Genomic DNA, 8,769 nt, shown 5'->3' on the forward strand with positions numbered 1-8,769 from the left:
CAATTGATCTAAATGCGATGAATCTCTACCGAAAACTAAAGAATATGTGTTCAATTTAGTGTTTGAATAAATAGTACTATTATACGTGAAAACAGCTGCCTCTAAGAAATCGTGTCAAAAAGTGTTGGTATCATTCAATAATACATACGTCCTCAAAAAGTCTTTAATTACCATATGTGCCTTTTTTAAACTATTATTAAGTTCTGGGTGGAACGCAGTAGTATACGTTAAATTAACTTTAAACAACCTACATATATAATTTGTTCATTATATTTCCTGTAAAATTCCTTAACCTATGACATTATTCCATAAAGAATTACGAAGATAGGCCTTTGGATTTAGTCTTTTCCTCTTTCAGTGATTTAATTGTTTCATTACCCTCAGAATCTTTGTTAGAATCTAATCTTTTTCATCTACCATTACATATAGACTGCTAAGATTACCAATAGACCAATAGACTGCTATGTTCAAATAGTTAAATACTATCATTCCTCCTACCCATCTTGATATATCAGAGAATTCATAGATATTACCAAATCTAAAAAATTTTCACAGCTTAGTTTTAAACGATATGATTCATCATCAGATTATCTTGCTTTTAGGAATTTTAAATCGTCATATAAAAAACTGCAATGAAAGTATTGGATTAACTATGTAAACTGCATAGTGTCCAATATTCCAATGTTAAATCATTCTGAACCTTAATAAATTGCATGTCAAAATCCAATGTCAAAATCTAATTCGTGGCAGACTGATGTAGATTATAATGGCATAACTTTTAACAATAATGTCTCTATTTTCAATGCTCAGATTTTGTATCCGTTTGTAATGATGATGCAGGATATGCCCATACTTACTGTCTTGATACAAATCTAAACATATCTAAACTTATATTAAGATCGTGTATATTTATAATATAAAGAATTTTGTGGATAATATTCAATAAATTTTTGGCCTCGGTTATCTTTCCTTATAAATGAAAAAAAGATATAGTCTGCCGTATATATAAAAGTGGGGATCCATCAAATATTCAAAGTTATAAACTAATTAATATCCAAAATGTAATATCCAACATTTTTGATAATATTATAGTTAAGAGATTACAATTTATTTTCAAAAACATTATCCTTGAAACCACGTAGTTTTGTATCTGAGCATTCAACAATAACAAACCTTATGTTATACCTAGTATTTGACAAATAATATTGAAAAACGTCTTCAAATCGATGCTATACATACAGACTTCTTTAAAGTGTTTGACTCGGTAAGCTATTCAATATTTCGAGCCAAATTAATTGCTTACAGTTTCACTGGAAATTTGTTACAGTAGCTAAACAGCTTTTTGTCTGACAGAACACAAGTAGTAAAATATGGTGATTTTTTCTCTTGTAATATAGATGTCAAATCTGGTGTACAGGGGGGGCTCACCGTGGGCCTTTAATCTTTAATCTTTCTATAAATGACATTTATACGTGTTTTAAATACTGTAAATTTTTACTTTTCGCGGATGATTTCAAATTGTTTCATGCTATCAATGATCACAGTATTCATTCACTCATACAAGATGATCTCAACCGTCTATATGACTGGTGAAATAAAAATAAATTACATTTAAACGTATCAAAATATTTCGTAATTCGTTTTTAACATAAATACAATATTTCGAAGCACAGCTATATTCTTGGCAACTTTGTATTATTATCTAAGGATAATGCCCGTGATCTTGGAATTCCCTTCTTGTCAAACCTTTCTTTTGACATGCATAAGCACATTCAGCATATAACAGGTGCAGCCTTTACAACTCTGGGCTTTATTAACAGAACTGCCAAGAATATCAAGAATTTTAATACATTATGATATCTGTATTGTACTTTGGTTTGTTTTAAATTAGGATACGGTTCATAAATTTGGTCTCCTTATTTTGGCTGCTATAAGTATGCGTTAGATAAACTTCAGCATAGGTTCTTGCAATTAGCTGCCCGTTATATGGGTATACCTATGGCTATAGCTCATATAGTTCATCTAATCATGACTATACCGAGATGCAAGTCAGACTAAATTTATGGACGCTTGTTACTAACCGTATGAAATTTAATTTGATTTTCGTATACAATGTGCTAAATAGCAACATATTATCCACTGATCTTCTATTTCTATATAGTCTAGTGGTACATAGGTCAACTTCTAGTTGGCACAATATTATCATTCGTCAGCAGGTTCACCATGTTGTTTGCGGCATGTATACATGTATAAATCGCATTATAATTTATGCAAATCGATTTTCCGCACGATTGGATTTTTTTTCGCTGTATATCACCTTTCTAAACAATTTAATTCTGTACTAATTCAGCATTTACCCATCTGTAGATAAATGTATAAATCTTATAAACGAATACAAAGGGGTATCGATCTGTGAATAAATAAATAAATAAATAAAATTACTACCCAAATTTGTTAATATTATTTTTATATAATATTATGTTGTTTGGAATGTCATTTGTAAGAAACCAAATATCTATTAATGTTATTGATATAGTTTCTGCCATTTCATTCGCTAAGGAAATCTCCTTAATGAATTTGCTTAGTTAATTCTGAATGGTAGGGTATATATGTATTATACTTATGTTCTAGCTTACTATGTCATTAGACTTATGTCCTTTACTCGTTAACAAACCTTACAATTATTAATAAATTTTGCTATGTCCGTATATAAACCTTTGATTGTATATCGTTCTAAAATCAAATCAATCGTTGCTTTTATTCCACGGTGTCCTGAAACTAGAGAATAACGTGTATTACGTAAAATTCAAGGTTTTTCGTCTTTGTTTTTTGGTTGCACCAGTGGTTTTGTCACTGAAGTAACTACATCTTCTAAAAAAACTACTTTGAAGAATAAATAAAACTACTATAAGAATATATGTAATAAGATGCAATCTGCTAGTTTAATCTTTACATTAGTAAACTGTTCAATTATGAAACGTAATAAGATGTTTCCTAATAAGTCTCGTGTCGCTCCTTTATGCCATTTCGATTTTACTGTTTTCGCTTCATCTCACAGAACGATCAATTTTTCTGTATCTCTAATGTGTATATTCATAAATATCGAATCCTCAGGTTTGGGATCCGCGATCCTGACACTCTTTATCCACTTGCTCCTGAATGTGTCTACCATCATTACCGGATTTCTTGGTAACGCATACGCGTTAGGGTTCAGGCATCTTTTGGAGTACTAAATCTCGAAATCATGTTCTTCTAAAATCATTTTCCACCTGGCTTTTATTACGGTTGGTTTCTTCAAATTTCTTAACCATCGTAATGGTTAATGATTCGTAATGATCATAAATTTTTCCGTCCATGGTGATATGATCTATATTGTTTCCCACTCCACATAGCCAACACTTCTCTATCTGTGGTTAAATAATTCTGTTCGGTCTTGTTCAAAATTCTACTCGCAAAATTTACTGTCTTTCCTTTACCATTCTCATCCTTTTATGCCAGCATAGCTCCGATTGCTCCACGTGACGTATCAATAGTCCAAATAAACGGCTTGTTGAAGTCTTGGTATGCAAGTACTCGTTCACTCCATAGCGCCCTCTTGAGTTTTCTGAAAGAATCTTTCTAATTCTGTTTACAATCAAACTTCATATCTTTTCATAATAACGTATTTATTGGTTTCTCTATTCGTGGGATAAATCTTCGATAATATCCCGCTATGTCGAGAAATTGAGTTATACTTTTTTTGTTCTTTAGTGTTGGAAATTATTCCGTAGTCTTTGTCTTCTCTGGGTTGCAGGTTGGTTCGTCTGGTTGATTCATCTTTCGTTTCCATTTCCATTTGGCAGGTTGTAATTTTAGTCCTGTATTGCTGAATCGCTAGAAGAACGTCTTCAACTTTTTGCGAGTTTGTTTAGGTTTTCCTCGAAGATGATAACATCATTCAGATAGGCAAAAGATATCGTTTTAATCAGTCTTCTCAATCCTTGGGTCTCAAGGCTTGCTCTATTATGCGTTAGAATTATGCATTCCTGAAAATCATTTTAAGAGCAAAAATGCTGAAAGGATAATGCAAATGACACCAGGGTCATTTCAACGTATTGACTCTAGATAATCTCGATGTCATTTTCTAGACACTAAGGCCATTAAGGTCATACTAGCGACATGCTAGTGCCGCCAGGCTCTCTTAAAGTTATCGGAAGACCATATAACACAATTTCTATAAGCATCTTTTAAACCGAATGGCATCCTTAGTTTACTTTACATTAAAATATCCAGCAGGTTTGCTAAAAGTTGTCTTTTCTTTATCCTTTTTTTTTTTTTCGTTACTGTTTTTTAAAAGCCACTAGCTAAATCGAATATTTGGAAACGGATATGCATTATGTAACGTCTTTTCGTTGAGACTCCTGAAATCTACAACTACTCTCCATTTATCCTTCCTATTCGTACTTATATTCTTTGAAGCAACCTATAATGGCGAGTTATACGGCGATATTGAATCTTGGATTATACCCTTTACTTTTATTTCCTTTACTTGTTCTGTAATAATATATAAATATATCATGGCGGATACAGAAATTGTTTCGAATGTACGAGTTTATTATTTGTAGATTGTGAATTTTTATGTCAATAAAATATGTCAAAATATACAAGTGATATGTGTGAACTATGTATGAAGAATATGTTAACATATAGGAGAATATTCAAGATATACTTGAAATATGTTCTTCATCACTCATAACAATCAGCTTTTGTGCCCTCTCAACCAGAAAGTATACTAGATTCTACTGACACAGAAAGGGCTTTGATCAATTTATACAATTCATGGTAAGTATTTAAAAGTTTCAAAAAAAAGGATAATATCTTCCATCAATAAATAGGTTACTGAGCCTACTAGTCTATACAATAGATTTGCTAAGCTAACTCCAAACAATAACGAAAATAAAAATTCAAACTTAATTGGAAAACATGAATCAAAAGAGGACCGATATAACTCTAAATCATGGACAATAACACTATCAAAATCAGCTGCATCAATTTGGACATTTGCAGACTGCTCGTTAAATTTATGAAAACAAAATTATTCATTATACTTACAAACCAAAGAAATGCCGATCTTACAGGATCATAATAATACACATGCACCACTCATTTGACACTCAAATCATTAAAGAAGAACTGTCAAAACTCGTCCATTACCAGAAAATAACAAGGAAATTTGTAAGCTATAAAAGTTACCGAATTGTATAATTCAAATAGAACCTTGTTTTATGTATAATAGCTCAGATAATCGAAAGGTAGAGAGGAATAAAAGCGTTAAAAACAAAAATCTATAATAATTTAATAAATAAGGCATTGTTGTATGACTAAAATTTATAATAGCTTAAAAGTTTATTAAATATAATGACAATCTAATAATGATCAAATACTCATACAAGGATGCAGGATGGTATTCAAGTTGTAAAATGTCAAGTTGTAAAATCCTAATTGTAAAATGATATTCTGCGAACAATAAAGTGAAAATATCTTCTCAAGTAATCAATTTTCGATCTAACTACCCTGGTAACCTTTTGTAGGAAATAAAGGGAGGCATCTAATGCTGCACAACAAAGGTATAGTTTTATTAACAAAAAATATAAATGAATACGTTGTCAACAAACAAAAATGATGCTAGTCACTTTTGTTTTTTAGTTAACAAGTTTAGCTAAGAATTATTTATTTTTGCTTATCTAGAAAGTTTTTCAAGATAAGTTTCATTAATCTTTTTCTTTATATTAACTGTCAAGATATGTTATCTATGGAAATACGATTAGTTATAAGATCGAGTTTCAAAATACTATATTTAGTTATTTATAAATATCATTTTCACGCTGCAATTGTTAAGTTAATGCAAAAAATAACTGGAAATGATAATATGAACTAGACTAGTCTATATTACAGCCACACTTATTTCGTGTTCTTTAGAATACTAAACGAAACAGTGATTTCTTATTTCCGACTATTGCCAAAATTCATAAGTCTTGTATTTGATATTAAATTTATATTCAATTGTACAAGAAAATTATAATTTCTTTCAAAAAATTCACACCATTATTAATTTTTTATCGTCTTCATTTTTGTCATAATTCTCACATTTTTTAATACTTTTTGGTTTAAATAATTTTTAAATTTACATATGATTTCTATAAATATGAAGAAAAATAAAAAGTCGATGAAAACGTCAACTATCTGTCATGCTTTTTTACCTCTTCAATTCTGATTTATATTATCATCCCATTTTTTTTAACCAAGTTTTAGACAATGTTTCTCAAAAATAATATATCTTCGAAATGGTTGAATTTTCTAGCTAGAAAGCTATAATTATGTTATCTCAGATCTACAAACTACTACTTTTATCTTTTACCGATGTAATTTTTACAGTTTTAATGTTTCCTTCGAAAATAAAACAATGGTCCACATTTTCATCTTCTCCCGTACAATTTTTGTATATAATTCACCAGAAAATGCAATATCCTACTATGAAATATTCAATTTTGATTTTGAATCTCAAACATTTTGATAGTATATCGAGGCACAACTTATCAGTGTTTAGCTAACATTATTGGATTTCGTAGAATTTATTGTCACGATCTGGGTTACGATTACCGGGTACGGCGGCCACGGATGCACGCGACCCGTTCGTGAAGCCTAAATTTTCTTCGCCTTTAGACCCACGTTGCACGTACATCAACGTCTGGTCGGGGACCACGGGTTCTAATCGCGTGAGTCTGCGTCGTGTTTACAGGATTGTCGGCTGGGCCGATACTCATAAGGTTGTCGGAAGTATTGGAGGGCGCTCCGGGTTAGTGAGGGTGCTTCGAAGGTGTTGCGTAGTTCCTCTTGAGGTCCGGGTTCGGTGTTGGATGGTTCCCCAGAGATCCGGATTTCGGGCGTTCTTAATCGTCAAATTCACTTTTCAGGCTTTGCTTTTAAATAGTGGAGATTTATTCTTGCTTATGGTACAAAATCACTATGGTTTAACAACTTAATAACTGGACGACTTAATGACTTAACTGACTTAAAGCCTAAGGTCGATTTCACGACAACTGAACGATTTGCAACCAATTAGTGGTGCCCCGTCCGTGGACCGATATATATATTCGTGATACCCTTGTGGTGAGTGTTCCGATAATGCCCGAGACTCCGCATAGAAAGGGTGCGATAAAGGTGATCCGGCATTATCGCTCATGGGAACCGGGTCCGCGCTTCGTTCAGCGGACGCAATGTTTTCTTAACCTAGGGTGGTCTGGGCGCGGGGAATGACGTCTCGCGGGGAATGAATCGGGTCCGTGACGTTTCTCATTTTAAGGTGGTCGGTGAGCGCGAGGATGCCAACGTTACTATTCTTGATATACTGTTTATATGGCAAATAGTTTTGTAATATCATCCCATGCATGCAATTGACTTAATTCCGTTACAAATTTCTTTAAATGATTGCACTGCTTAATAATCTTATCATCTAGGGAAGATGAACTGGTCCTTTATATTTCAACTTATTTTTTTTTAATTTTTCAACACATCTTGTTGAAAGTCAAAAGTTATTCTCAACGATCTATTTTCATTGTCTCGGACTGCACGTAATCGTATGACTTTAGAAAATATTCTTTCCAGAACGTCTTTCTGCACTGAGTATTTGGTAGTGGTGACTGCATACTTCTCCTCTCAGAGTTGTAATTCTTTAATGGTTTTCTTAACTAATAAGGTAGTGATCAGTGAAGGTGAAATATACCGTCTTTCCTTGCTTCGTTTTACTTTGTAATTATTAATATTTGCATTTTGAACTGGAATTTGCAAATCACGACATCGCATAGTCAGGGACAAGCCGTAACAATATAATAATGAAACAACACAACAGAGCCAGCAGAAAATGACTTTGTTTCACGTTCTATGGATTTACGAACAATAGAGTATCTATTCCTGTTTCAATTGTGGTATCAAAATTTCATATTCAAATTGAATATGCCAAATGTAGTGGAAAAATATATTAATAAATGGAACTTTGGCGGCCTAATGTGAAAAATATATGTTAATGCAATTAATATATAATTCATAAATATAAATTCATAGAAGCCATACTCTTTACCTTATCAAATCGTTTCAATAATAATATCGACTTTTTAACAGTTTCATTTTCTCTTTCAAGCGTTCGCTATCATCCGTATACGAAACCATCTTTAACATTGTTTTTTATTTTTTTTCCTTCTTTGTTTGTCGTTATGACGATAATAAATATACCAATTTATATTATTTAAACGTGTTTATTGTTTCCTCTTATCTTTTAAAATACATAATTTTTCTATCAAATGTCATAATTTAAGTAGGTAAAACCAAAAATGTTCGAAAATAATTTCGTACCCTATAGTTAAGGACTACTCTAGTCACCGCGCAATAACGCATAACCTTAGTCACACTCTATAGTGTCATATGATTTCCTTAATAACATGATTGGTAAATAGTGACTGAAAAGAATTGTGAATACGTATACAGCGCTGCAGTAAAGTATCGATGGTTATGTAATTTTATTAAGATACTATTGAATTATGTTATAACGATTTTCATCCCCTATGCCTACTGCTATTATTAGATATTAAAATAAGTAAATAACCAGAACTAATTTATTACCAATTTATTACCAATTTACAGTTACAAAATCATATGTATAAATACAATGCATCGTCAATAAGTAAACTATCAATTAAATTTTCGAGTATTTTAATCTTTAAATTTCATTATTTA

Source organism: Eufriesea mexicana, unplaced genomic scaffold, assembly GCF_001483705.2.
Source record: "Eufriesea mexicana isolate 0111107269 unplaced genomic scaffold, ASM148370v2 scaffold1357, whole genome shotgun sequence".
Classification (NCBI taxonomy): Eukaryota; Metazoa; Arthropoda; class Insecta; order Hymenoptera; family Apidae; genus Eufriesea; species Eufriesea mexicana.